Source organism: Anser anser (assembly GCF_964211835.1).
Source record: "Anser anser genome assembly, chromosome: 1".
In the NCBI taxonomy this organism is placed as follows: Eukaryota; Metazoa; Chordata; class Aves; order Anseriformes; family Anatidae; genus Anser; species Anser anser.
The window spans coordinates 189796287-189810850 of NC_139720.1; the positions used below are offsets into that span (position 1 = coordinate 189796287).

At 42.0% G+C, this 14564-nt stretch overlaps 1 protein-coding gene and 1 long non-coding RNA gene across 2 annotated transcripts in view; both read left to right on the forward strand.

Annotated features, from left to right (window-relative positions):
* Window positions 1–14564, forward strand: part of UBL3 (ubiquitin like 3) — a 57460-nt gene that overhangs the window by 2083 nt on the left and 40813 nt on the right. The window lies entirely within an intron of this gene.
* The window catches only part of LOC310904565, a 45221-nt gene that overhangs the window by 1127 nt on the left and 29530 nt on the right, over window positions 1–14564 (forward strand). Inside the window, exon 2 of the long non-coding RNA XR_014588445.1 lies at window positions 1–14564. This exon is cut by the window's right edge and continues 29530 nt beyond it. This is a non-coding gene — a long non-coding RNA (uncharacterized lncRNA).

Here is a 14564-nt window from a genome sequence, read left to right on the forward strand (position 1 = left end):
GGCAGAAGTCCCCTGCTTAGCTGCGGAGAGCTGGATGCACAGCTCCCAGAGCCTCCTCGAGTTGCCTGGAGGAGCCCCTTGGCTGTGACACGAAGCACTTCTTTCCTCTTACCCTGGGCTGAGCGCGGTGCCACCTCCACCGCTCTCCTCCGTCCTGCCTGCCGGGCAGTCGTGGTGCTGCCGCTATGCTTGTCGTGTTTGAGGACTCCATTTTATAACAATATACAAATCTCGATAGGTGAAATAACAGCTCGTTCCTATTGCAACTCTTTCTTCCCGTAGTTGTGATGTAATGAGGATGCCGCTGACAGGGATACCTAGGCCTGGAGATGCTCTGTTTCCCCGCGTCAGGAAGAAGCTTGTTAGACCTAGCGATGTTTAAATATTGAGTCATTACAAAGACATTTGGATGAAGATGTTACCGATGTCAGTATCATTTAACTGGATGGACGGATGTGTTCTCGTCTGCCTTTGGATCGTTTTGCTGAGTTACTGCGTTATTAGCGGCAGTTTCTTCAGGTCTGAAGTGTGTTGTAGAAATTCAAATCGCTAAATACAATCAATAATTTAATTTGTAGAAAGAGCACTTGGAAACTCATTTTGGGGCTCTTTTTATCACTGTCCTCCTTATTTCAAAGGAGCTTGTTCAGGAAGGAAAACGGGATTGTTATTTGATTGCTCTTTAAAGGGAAGCACTTACCAGGCTGTCACCTTGTTTATATATGTTTTTATTTACTGTATCATTTTGCAGTTTGCATTTCTCTTATCCACCCACTCTGTAATTTGCATCTACAAAAAATAATAATTCCCCATTTCTGTACGAGTTGGCATCGCTGTGGTGGGGTGTCATGTTACGAAGGCTCCATCACGTTTACTAAATCTGCTATGAATTGCTTAAGTATTATAATAATTGTGTTTCAAAGTGTTCGTCAGATTCATGAACTAACCCTCTCATAATAATAGTAAAACTATTATAATTGATGCTTCTTAAAACGCAGCCTTCCTGTCCTGCCTTTGAAACATCAAGGACCTGCTATAGAGAATTTCCTAGCGAATTATCAAATCTTCAGCAAGCTTTGTGCTGGTAGGTAGGCATAACTTGATCCGGCCTTCTTTCCTCTGATGCTTGGTTGACTTCTTCCCAGAGCTCCAGCAGATTTTACCTGCTGACCCTTTCAACATCACATCTGAAGTAATTACCATAAGTACTTTATCATTTGCATTCCACTAATAAACTGGATGGTGACACACCACATTCCGGGCATTGTGAGTTTGTGTTGCATTATTCCTTAGCAATCCGTGCTACTTAAAGGCTAAATCTCCACTCCTGGAATGAAACCTGCTAATATCGACCTCTGTACTCGTGTGGGTTCGTTACTTACTGAGGACCAGACGTGTGTGGAATAGTGCTCCAAGACCATTCTGCATATCTACAGCTTAATTTTGTTTATTTTTTTCATAATTACTGGCACTTGTGGCGGCCAGGATATTTGAATACGTTGAATGATTTCATCAGATAACTTGTTGGTTTTGCCATCTGGTAGCAGCTACGGTTTGAGTGAATGACAGCGGAGCTGTTGGCAAGTTTTCTTTTCCAACAACGAGGAGACATGAGGTGGTTTACGGACTTGCAGTCAACCGACACTGTATTTTTTTTTAAGTTAATCAAATGAAAATGGTTTGCTATTTTTTTAAAAACTGTAGCTGACTATGTCAAAGACAGCTATTTATTAAAGAAATAAAAAAAAAACACACCAAAAACCACCACCGACAACTAGGCCCAGTCCAGCAGTTACTGCTCAGTTGAATAATTCCCTTTATTTCAGTGGGGTTATCAGTACAATCTGGGAAACTGAATCTCTTCATTGTGTGGTCCTACCGTGCTTCCCCCTACACATGTAATTCTTCGGGGGTCTTGGAAGTTCGCAGTGAGGGGCCTGTGTGACTAAAGGCTATTATGCTGCCTGCTGTTTCCTGTGTTGGTGCATTTTATTTAGGTACAAGAAGGCTCTGCCAGCACTTTCTTCCTGTGCAGTTCTTTGCATGCCCTCTAGGATATCAAATTTCAAATTCTTTTTGTGTCAAGTAGCAATCAAGAGTGATGTATTTGGCCCATGGTGGGTTTTTTCTTTTTTTTTGGGTGGCGTTGAGTGCTCACATCTATCCAACAGTTGAAGGTTTTCACTTTTATTATGTACAACTATTGAATCCGTACGCTGAATTTAAGAGATGTAGGTTTTATGTGAGAGATCTTTTCAGTAAAACTGAACGTTTGATGATAGACATTTGCAGACATGCAAGAGGGTGGGGTTCACGGCCTGAAATCCGTAAGTATGTGAACAATATTAGAAGAGGGCAATAGGTGGAGGAAGACCAACAGAAAGAAACCGTGCTCAGTTCTTGCCTTGTTAGTGTCACCATCTTTAGTGACAGTGTGTGTACGTGTGTTCTTTATAGGAAGGTTAGTACAGAATGGCGATGAACGGCGTAACTCATATATATGCCATACAGAATCCATTTTAGAGGAGGCTAGCAGAGGAAAAGGATGGACTTATAGCTGATCCTACAAGCAGCAGGGCAATGGTGACATTGGAATGAGGCTCAGAGGAGTAGCTGGTGGTATTGCAGCTGAGTTTTATCATCCGTCATCCAGTCTAAACAATTCTCTCATCTAAGAATAATAAGTCCTTTATCACTACAATATGCTTTGAATATAGAAAGAAAATGCTTTGTTTGCTCTCAGGGTTTTAATGTATTGGAACAACATGTAAAAAGCCACGCATCTCGGTTCTGTTTTGACTGTTTTTCCTTCTGCCTTCAGTAGATACCTTTTTCTTTGCTTTGAAAGTTGTTATATCCCTCGTAGCCTTTCCACATATCATCGTGCAGAACCTAGGCGACTAACAATGTCTGTATGGCCTTCACTTCATTTTCTTCAGGGGCAGGCTGCTGTAACCTCTGGGTGGGATGATGACCGATGCTTGTGCTGGGCTTGGTGCAGCGCTGTAGTTCAGGTAGAAGCGCAGGCCAGTGGTGTGAACTGCTGCTTCCTGCCCACCCGTTGCCCCTGTTGTCGTTACCTGAATTTGTTTGGCTCTGCTTTTGTTGTCTAATCCCATGAAATAGTGGAGGAAACGGGTACTGAGGGACATTCAAGTCTTCCCTCGTTGGATTGCTGGAAGCCAGCAGTAGCTGCTGGCAGGTTTCAGCAGGAGTAAAAGTCAATAAAAAAAAAAAAAGCTGAGTATCTGATTGTAGCAAAAGGAATGTTGAATTCTACACATTTAAAAACAAAAAACAACACAGTTGCCAGACTTCATCTGAGGAATGCTGATAGCACAGTCAGGGCCTGAGTGGGGACAAGTTGTGGCTCTTGGATGTGGAGTTAGAGCCAACATCAGGTACCAGTAGCCTGTATTTCACCCGTGTGTGTGACTGCTGTTGGCGCATATCTAAACTTTACTTTGCCCCATTTGTATTTTGTTTTAGATCTCTCAAGGCCCATGGCTCTCTTCCTTGGCTTGGCCTAAGGCTGTGGTAGGAGATCAGCCAGTCTGGATACCGCCCTTGCAGCAGACTTGATAGGCAAGGCTTTTATGGTACTGTAAACAAAATGACTAAGGGCAAGCCTTTCTGTTTTTAACTCCGAGTTCTTTCTAAGGATGACTTCTGTGAACGTCAGAAGCCGTGGTCACGGTGTATGCAATAGGCGGGATTTACTTGTTTAATATTTCTGGTCGCTCAGCGTTGTTTCTGAGTCGAAGTCGAAATGTAAACTTTTGGTGGTGTCCCTGCATGTGCTTATGCAATCCTGAGCAGAATGGAGAGCTGTTGTGACTCAGCCCGAGTGCTACTCTACTTTGCAGGAATCCAGAAATATCTGGAATGTGACTAATCATTCTTGTGGTTTTATGTGAAAGAGATAGTATGGCATATTTTCAGCCTTTGCTTTGTACAGTACTGGATCCACTAGCTTGGTTATTTCTCAGCCCAAGTGCAGTGCCAGGCAGAGCTGCAGATCAGTACTCTTTTCAATGTTGTCTGTGTCTTGCAGCAATTAACTGAGCCCACGAAAGGAGCAAGCCTTCCCTGCCACAATCTTGCATGCATAAACTTCAGCTCCCCATAGTTATTAAAGGCTGTGACTGAGTGAGATGCTTTCATTTCAGAAGCTGTCAGAGGTGAGCAGAATGTCAATGAGGAATTTTAATGTCGCTGCTCTCATGTCAGATCTGAACTTCAAGACCTCACCTCTTCACCAGTTTTAGCTTAATTTAGAGCTCTGGTTTTCAGTTAGCAGTTAACAATAACAATTGAATTTTTAACAATAATTACCCTATGAACTCTGGTAGCTAGCTTTATTAATTTTGATGGTTTCTGATATACATACTTTGCAGAACATCTTAAAGCAATAAGTAGATCATTTTTCACTGGGTATACCTCCAGAGAAATACAAATTCACAGATGTGCCACTGCCTATTGCAAGCTACGATATTGAGGAATGTTACTGGAAGAAAATGAAGAATCAACAACCCACAAAAATTAAAACATTAAAATAAGATTGAGACATCAGTTGAGGTTCTGCAAATAGCTTTCTGTGCTTCAACACTATGTTTTTTGTATTTGAAAGGAAATTTGTTGGATGTGATAACTTGTGAAATGGGCTTTCTAAGAACGTAGAGACAATTGTTTAGGTCTTTATTTTGGGGAGCAACGTTTAAAGAACAAGTTAAGACTTCCTGACTTGCAGGAGTACTGGGCCTCAAACGTATAGTCCTGCAGAAATACTTATGTGTTGTTGCATCTGAATACTCTGACATATTTGTGGAAATGGGGGTATTTTGCAGTCAGTACTTGAGATTGTGGTTAGCTCCCTAACAGAGGCTAAATTAGTTGCTGCTTGTAAAGCAGCTGCTGTGAAGACCCTTCTGCGTGTGTTAAGACTCTGCAAGTATGTTGAAATCTGGCTTGAAAGTGTAGTGTGTATTTTCCACAGCTAGAAACTTTGTAAAGTGCAGATTCAGCTGATTACAGAATTGTGACACTGCCATCAGTGTCTGGTAACATTTCTACTGTATGGTAAAGACATCTGAAAATAGCTTGCCAGTGGCAGGACCCACATTTGGGGGTTTGTTTGTGGTTTTTTTGTTGTTGTCTGTTTTTAGATTAAAACTATTTGTGTGATTGAGTTTACCATTAAAAGGAGACTTTGTGGCAGCGTTTAGCTGAGATTTTATTCCGTAATACTGTTGTTACGGAGACAGAAACAAGCAAGAAACTCCTTGAGTTCTGTGTATCCCATACAAATTAGCCAAGTAGGTTGCTGCCTTTGGTTTGATGGGTTTGTTCAACCACCAAAACAGCAGGTCAGTGCCTTCGTGGGACGTGAGTACCCAATGGGACTTCGTGTTCGACAGCATGGGGACGCAGTATGGAAAAGCCAGTGTTGGTGGCTGCCTTCTGTGCCAGTTCCAGCTTCTCTTGAAAACATTGCTGTTCAGGCAGATCTGATTTCTGTCCATGGCCTGGACCACTGCTGAGAAGCCAAGGTGGCCTTATGCTGGAGCACTCCTTAGCTGAAGCTGAGGATCTGGGCTTTAGTCTGAAAATCTACGGGCAGTTTGCTTGGGAATGAACGCTTAGCTCCTTTTTCTTCCCTCCCATATTATTTCTTTTCTTATTTATTTTTCATAAAGTGGTGTCCTGAGCTCTCGTGGAAGCTTTTCTGTGATCTTCATTATGCAACATGCGTTATTTCGTGTTGCGTAAGAAACTTGGAGCACTTGATAAAAGTGCAGTACCAATTTCAAAATAAACACAAGGAAACTAAATGTGATTTTTCTTTCAGGGACTGAAGAGAATGAAGTGTTTCATCTCAAAAATAATCGTACTTCAAAGTCCTGTATTGTAGCAGTGGTTGGTATCTCCTCAGTGGAGTTACGATATGGTAATATTTTGTGGTCTGGCAGAGATCCACGTCATTATAATCTGTTTCTGATACTTAACATATATTCTAGATGGTACTACCTAATCTGTCTCTGGAATCTGGCTTATGTTTTTAATGTAAGGAAATAATGGACTAGTGATAAAATAGTGAAGTTCAGTGTTAATCAAAAATCTTCCATAGCTGGGGGTATACATTTAAAAATCTTCTTTTTAAAAGTAGATTAGCGTCAGTCTGCATGTGAATATATGTGGCGTATGTTAGTAAGCCTCAGGAAAGTTATTTTAAATTATATTACTATAACACAATTATTCTAAGATAGTTGTACTTTACAGTATTTCCTTTAAGATAAAATACTGTCGAACATTCTTCAGACATGCTTATCTTTAAGATACTGTAAGTGGCTGGCTAGAAGGCCATGTACTTCTTAAAAGCCTGTAATACCTAGTTGCAGTATTTTTTTATTTTTTTTTTAGATTATAGAGGTCTTACTTGTATGAACAGTAACATGATCATAAAAATTTAATTCTTGGAGTAGTGTTCCGTGGTTGTAATTGATGTACAACACATTACTTAGGACATGTCCAATCTGAATATTTGTCACTTTGGCTGTGAGTACTTTTTGATACTTTTAATCAGTACGAGCATGTTAGATATAATGGTCATGGGGTAGGATAACAAGAGCTTAGATTTCATTTTTGAAGCTGATCCGTTGATCTGCAGTGGAAACAGGCTTCATTGGGCTTGCTTGTTTCAGCGGTTTATATTTGCACAGGTATTTCTGGAAATAAACTCAAAACTTTCAGAAAGCTTTATTGAAAGATTTAAAGTGGGGGAAGGGGAAATCCCCATTCACTAGTTCAATATGATTCCCTAATACTGAAATTAACATAAAATCACACAATTTGTAGCTTCCAATAGCTGTATGATAGCATGTAAGTGGTGATGAGGGTGTAATGTATTACTGTGTAGGATCATAGCAGATCCTGAGTTGGAAGGGACCCACAGGGGTCATGGAGTCCAAACTCCTGGCTCCACACAAGACCACCCCAAAATCAAACCACGTGTCTGAGAGCGTTGTCCAAGCACGTCGACAACTCTGGCAGGCTCAGTGCCTTGACCACTGCCCTGGGGAGCCTGTCCCAGTGCCCGACCACACTCTGGGTGCAGAACCTTTCCCTAACCCCCAGCCTGACCCTCCCCTGCCCCAGCTCCATGCCGTTCCCTCGGGTCCTGTCGCTGTCCCCAGAGAGCAGAGCTCAGCGCCTGCCCCTCCGCTCCCCTCGTGAGGGAGCTGCAGGCCGCCATGAGGCCTCCCCTCAGCCTGCTCTGCTCTGGGCTGAACAAACCAAGGGGCCTCAGCCCCTCCTCATATGTCTTCCCTCTAGACCCTTCACCATCTTTGTAGCCCTCCTTTGTGTGGTCTATGATAGTTTTATGTCCTTCTTATATTGTGGCACCCAGAACTGCACACAGTACTTGAGGTCAGGCTGCACCAGCACAGGGCAGAGCAGGACAATCACGTTTATAACGATGATTAAGAAGCTGTTCTCTCAACAGAATGATGTGCTGTCTGTTACGAAGGCTTCCTAAGTTCTCACTTGCTTTAATTTTCTGGCTTGCTAAGTGTAGGACTGTGCCAGCCCAGCAGGGGCGGGACAGGCTGTTGGTTGCTCAGCGTGGGGGGCGCCGCGGGTAAAACCCTGTCAGAGGCTGTCCTGTTGCTGGTTAGCGTGGTGGGAACAGTGGGCTCAGTGGCTTAGCCCTTCTCCTGAACAGCTACGGAGGTGCGCTGCTTTCCCCATTACACAGATGGTTTGGCAATACTTCTTTGGATCATTGTAGTTTGCCTGTACCCACAGTCAGGAAGCCTGTGCTCATAAGCTGGCACTTGCCAGGCGTGTTACCTTAGGCCATAAAAATGTATCCTATTTGACTCGAATGTTCAAAGGTTTTCTACCAAAGTGTGCTGCAATGTGTATTCTTTGTGTTGTCAGTTTCTAAGAAACACTATTTTAGCAACCGACTTTTAAGGTTTGGTAACTGCTTTAGGTGAGTTTCAGCTAGTCCTCTTCAAACGTGAAATAGAGGAATGAGGAAGAGAAGGTTTTTTCCAAGCGATGCTAATGAGTATTCCTAGCCATCTAGACACCAGAATAAAGTTTCAAGATGTAATATGTCATTTCCTGGCACCAAGAAAACAGCTTATTACTGAGCCATGTAGGATCTTGAGGATCCCCTTCTGTAAGTAATGGCAAAATGGCTAGGTGCTCTTGTCAAAGAGAAAGTACAACGTTTCTGTCTGCTGGTTGCTTTTGGCCAGTATAGTTTCATAAGAATCTGGGTTTCATACAAATCTGGAAACGGGGATTTTTCATTTCTAGTTCCATATGCTTGAAATTATTTAGTAGTTTAAAATATCCATTGCAGTGGGTGGAATGCTAGGTAAACTCAAGTGGGATCGCGATGAGGGCTCCAGGGAAGGTGGCAGTGGGTATTTGCAAAATTGTTTTATCTTGAAGGTGATTGTCTTGTCAAGTGCTTTTCTCCTCGCTAAAGGGGGGTGTCCTGTAGAAGAAGGTGGTTCAGAGGGAGACTGTAGGTGCTTGGAAAAGAATAGGAGTATGCTTTTCTGGAGATGGGCTTAATGCTGCTTTGCTAGCAGGGATCTCCATGAAGGGGGAGAGGGGGATGGACCTCCAAGCTTGCTTTTTCACTTTCATTCCTCCTTTGTTGTAAAAAGGAGGCTTGAAGCACACGGTTTTGCAGGGAACTCTCACCACTCACGTCTGCTGGGGTGATGGGACTTCTGTGTGCCTTCTATCTTTCCCTCAATTGGCTATAAAGGGTGTAAAACTCTTTACATAAAGAGACCAGAACTTCAAAGTTGAGTTGTCTTTTTCAATACCAATTTGTGTTTTAAGCAAGTAACACTGGCAAAATGTACATAGTAAACTGTGAGTATGGTGTATTACTATAGTGCTAATTATATCGTACATGGGAAACTAATGTTAGAAGAAAACTTCTGAAATGAAATACAGAAACATTCAGAAATACAAGGATCGAGATGGTAGAGCATGACATGGTGGTGCTTAGCTGCCCATTAGCTGTTAAACCACCACATTTAACTATTTCTTTATCCTGTTGTATAAATGGATAACATCTCTTCTTCTTCGAACCATGTGTGTTTCTTTATCACAGTATCCCTTTCTTATTCAGCACCTACTTCTTGTTCAAAGACTGGATCAGTGCCTTGCTGTCTTGTACTGCTCTAACATCTTTTGGAAGGAAGTCCTAATTCACCTTGAGACTTTTATGATATGCAGCACTTTCCTGTGTTCAAGGATGCAGGGATTTAGTTTTATTCTTAATTTCTCCCTTGATTTCTGTAACTTCTTTTAGAAAACAACATGTAGGAAAGGCTGCTAGACTTATCAATGGAGAACGGAGTAATTATTGGTCAGTGCCTTTATCTGCAGATGTGCTGGTTGGTGCTTGCTTTTTTTTTAAGCTGGGTTTGAAATTTGCCTAAGTGAATAGTTAAGAGTGCTGAGTAATGCCAGATAAGGTGGAGTGAAGGTAAATAGTTTCCTGCCTTTGCAGCTGATTGTGCTGCTGCATATCAGTCCTGACTTTGATGCGTTAAAAAAATAAAAAAAATCCTAGGTTATGTATTTTATTTATAATAAGCGTGTGGTTAGGAGATATTTTGTTCCCCTTTGTTATCTTCTGCCAAAAAAACCCTAAAACCCCACTTTTGTTTTATCTTCTAGTTCTCAGCATATGGAGGTGAAGCCCAGAGGGAAAGAAAATTATTGTGCTTAACAGGGAGATCATTTAAGGTTTTGGTCTTTTTAGTTGTTGACAGTAAAGTTTCAGAGTTTTTATCTTTTGCTAAATGTTGTTCTGCAGGAGACGTAAGATACAGATTATGCTTGAATAAATCCATCATTTTCTGCAGTCTTTGTATTAAATAATAGTTTTTCTCGTGAAATCAGATGTACAACACGTTCTGAAAACTGTGGTGCAGTTTTCAGGAGGGACCATAGCTATTTGTTGAAGTAATTTAAAATTTCATCTACAGAAGTAATTTTTTTCAGAATCTTATAATAAGTAACCTCCTATTTTTGTTCTGTCTTTAACTTTGGCGGAAAGACAGCAGTTGTTTTGCGTCACTCTGCTAGAAGCTGTATCGGCAAACCCCTCGAGTGTCCCTTGGGCTGTTGGGATAGGGAAGAGAAAGTCTTTTGAGCTGTTACAAAACCGTTCTGGCTGGGTTACTGCAGAAGATGGCACTCACTTGGTGTTGTAGGCATTTTGAACTGCCGTGGGGTAGCTGGTAGGGTGGGTGGTGGTAGCAGCTGAGAGCAGTGCAGAGAGGAGCCAAATCACAACTACATGATCTTAGCAGCGAGCGCAGAGGCAGCGTGCACCACGGCGTAAGAGCCTTCAGGCTTGTTTATGGGCAGTAGTTTGCCATACAAGCATGCTGGGCAGCAACAAACTCATGATTTTTGTTCTTACAGTGCGTAGGGTTGTACTGTTAGTGATTAAATTCCAGTACGTGTTGTTTTAACGTGTCAGATGATAGCATTTTTCTGATGGGCATCCTCACCCACCTGCTGCATGCCAAACACAGACAAATGTACCCAAACCCATCCCTTAACTTGTGTTTGCATTTTCAGTATTGGTGCTGAATGGAGCTAGGACGGTAGAGTACATTACTTTGGGTGGAAAAATGTGTAAATGTTCTCCCACCTTTTGGTAAAAGTGAATCTAGCATTACCAAATCCAGTCTCTAAAGCAGGAAGGTTTCCACCACTTGATGAAGTTTCCTCAGCACGGCATTAGTGCCATTTAGCGTGTGCTGGTGGATGTGCCCAGACAGCCCCATGAGTGTGGGAGACGCGTGCCCTTCTGGAGGAGCAGCTGCAGTGTATGGGGGAACACTTTACAACACCTGAGAGCAGCACCAGAGGTGTGTGTTTGGGTAATTTGTTGGAGCTGCTGGGGCTCCGCAAAGTCCTGTTTGCAACAATTTAATGTAGTTTGTTTGGTAGGCTGCCTTTTCGTATCTTACGTCCATTAAGTAATGCTTCAGAATCAATCAATGTTTTCTTTTACAGTAAATCACACTTCTACTGGTTCTGTTATTTCCTACAAAAACTTTTATATCCATGGTTGTGAATACTGCGCTAGAAAGGAAGTTTTCCAGTATTCAAACTACATTTCCTTCCTTTTAGCCCAGAAGAACTTCTCCTAATAAAAAAGGAAGCTGAGACATGGTATTACAATGAATTTAAAAGTTATTTAAGCTATCAAACAAGAACGCTATTGGATTAATTTTGAAAATCATCCGAAGTCTTACCCATCAGCTTTGTAATTTGTGGTATAAAATTGGACTTGAATGGTCTACGCTAAATATCACAGCAGAAATGCGATATGTTTTCGGTCCATGAGTGTGTAATCATGCTTGCGTAGCAGGAGAAGAAAAATGCTGTCTGTATAATTTGTTTTAATGATACTTAAGATTTTATAATAGTCTCAGAAATTCAGATTTTTTTATACTAGTTTAAATGAAAGCAGCTTACTCTTTGGAGCTTGACAGGTCTCTCTTGACATTTGGCCTGAAATGTTTGCAAGATATTTCATATCCTCAGAGCAGAAATGGGAGAGTAGCTTGAAAATTTATACATACATAGTTAAATAATGAAGGTTTTTCAGCATTACGTAAGGTACGAATATGGAAAACTTTATTACTTCCCTAGCAAGATTTCTATTGTATACTAAACTTCTTTCCTATGACTTGAGACATACATTTTACATTTCTGTTTTGGAGGGCAGTTTTTGATACTTGTGCATCGTGAAAGGTTAAGTCGCAGTTTGAATGAAGCCTTTATGCTGTGTTTCATATTAGCACTTCACTCTTGGCCCAATTTAATCCTTGAAACATTTGTTTAGTTTTCTTTTTTTATAAAACGGGTACAGTAGAAACCTAATGATCATACATAAAGCCTTTCCAGCATACGTTGTTGTAGTATTTGTAGAAGAAGAAAGCCTTGACGTAGCCAAGCTACGTCATGAGTGCTGAAACAAGGCGCATTGTTCTCCACGTGCTGAAAGTCGTGTCTAATATTTGCAGTGGAGCTTCATTTTTGGAGGAATTTCATGGGGAGTGGAGGAGTCTTTATATAGTACCTATCTAAATATAGTCTCCATCCGTATGACAAGACTAATCTCTGTGCTTGGGCTTCTGGCAGACCTCTTTTGGATGGCTAGATTTCATTACCGAGGGATCAATCAAAAATTTGCGAATTAGAATTGCTATTTTGGGAACCCTGGAAATAATACTTGACCTGAAGAGCCAGAAGACTCTGCTAAAGTATTTACAGTATTCCTTTGAAAGCTTTAGCATGCAGTATGGGTGGGAAGCAATGCTCTACCTGCTGTCTTGTGCCCCGAATACCAAAGCAGAGGTAGCAACCCACAGGCATGTCCTTTCCTTCAAGTCCATCTGTTTTCTGCTATGGGTACGTGGGCTTTTACATTTGTCTCGTGTTTGGGGATGCGTGTATCATGATTGTTGAATGCAGGCAGTTTATTCAAAAGACTTTTATTGTTCAAATTAAACTGCAAATGATCTGGGGGATAAAGCCGTGACCTAGTTCTGGATTTGGGTGCTTTGGAAAGCATTATATTGCCAAATCCACGCATGTGTATTTCTTTGTTTGATTCATTCCCTCCTTTTTGAAGATTGATGAATTATTTATTTTTAGGTTAGTGGTTACGTATTCTCTGAGAAGAACGTGCATAATACTCTATTCAGTGTTAATTTTTAGGGGTTTATTTTTCTGAGAGGGGAATTTTTCACCCATTTTTCACCCATTTTTTCAGTGTTAGAGGAGGTCAGCCAGCTGAGCTCATGCTGGCTCACAGCTACGTACCGTGTATGTGTCCATGCTGCGTGGGTTGGGAGCACATTGCTAATCTGGAATGATAGTTGGGTCTTACAGGTTCAATAATGTTTACGTTTATTTGTCTGCAATGGTTGAGGCTTGAAAAGGGGCGAACTTAATATTAAAACACACACAAATATTACAGAGTTTTACAAGTGGACTGAAGAGTTGCAGTTTGTCTTGCTTTGCTTCTGAGCTGGTGAAATACAGTACCACCTGTAATAGTACCACCAATAGTACCACCAAAATTAAGAAAACTTAAGAAAAATACAAAGTAACGTTGCATGAGCAGGAGCTCTTCTGGCAATGGGGAACTTCTGTAGGTCCATCATCGCCTACCTGACGAGTGCTATTCCCCTAATTTCAATGTGGAAACGGAAGGGGTCTCAGTTTAGAGACTGGGATGCGGGCTTTCTCCCAGTAGTGTGCTGCTGGTGGGGCAGTGGGGTGGAAGCCCCCCCATGCTTGTGGCTCCGAACATTTGTCAGGTGGCCACCAAGCAGGGGCCGTTCTACTGAAGCGCTTCAGGTTTAATGGCTCTGTGCTTTTTTTTTCTTTAGGGAAATAAAACTCAAGAATTAATACCGTTTCTTCCTTCCTGGAGCTTTGTAATCAAGCAGACAAGCAGATTGCTTTCTCTAATGATTAGAAGGGAAAATAACCATGAGAACCTCAGCACCAGAAGGATGTGGGTCTGGTAGAGCGGGTCCAGAGGAGGGCTACGAGGATGATCAGAGGGCTGGAGCACCTCTCCTGTGGGGACAGGCTGAGGGAGCTGGGGCTGTTCAGCCTGGAGAAGAGAAGGCTCCGGGGTGACCTCACTGCAGCTTTTCAGAGCTTAAAGGGGGCTTATGAAAAAGATGGAGAGTGACTTTTTGCTCGGTTAGATAATGACAGGACAAGGGGGAATGGCTTTAAAATAAGAGGGTAGACTTAGATTAGACATTAGGAAGAGGCTCTTTACTGTGAGGGCGGTGAGGCCCTGGCACAGGCTGCCCAGAGGAGCTGTGGATGCCCCATCCCTGGAGGTGCTCAAGGCCAGGCTGGATGGGGCTTTGGGCAACCTGGTGTGGTGGGAGGTGTCCCTGCCCATGGCAGGGGGTGGAACTGGGTGGGCTTTAAGCTCCCTTCCAACCTGAGCCATCGTGTGATCCTATGAGAACCGATACCAGATTTAATCAAATTACAACTAAAGGCCGGTTTTGAACCGTAGGAAGCAAACAATAACTTAGCATGGCACGTCACCGGTGTAAAGCAAAAATGTCAGTAAAGAAGTAAGGGAAGAAGGTTGCTGTCTTTTCTAATGTACACATCTTCTCTAGACTACAGAAGCTGGAGTTGCTGTGGTTTTGTAATAAAGGTCTGCTTCTGTTAAAGAATTTTGTCACCCAACTTATTAATTGTCCCGATACTCAGAATATGTTTAAAAATGTACAAAATTGCTTCTTAAGCCCAGGTTTGAGTAGTTGTTTCTTGAAATTATCTTTAGGAGGATGTATGTCTCAAAGTGTGGTTTTCCAAAGTGAAGGTCATGCAAGACGTTATTGTAGCAAAGACACTCACTGGCACTTGTGCGGGTTTTTATCTGTTTTGAAGTGATTCTCTACTTTAACTCACGTGTCATAGGTAGCTCGTAATAATTTAGTTCTGCTTCGGGTGATGGA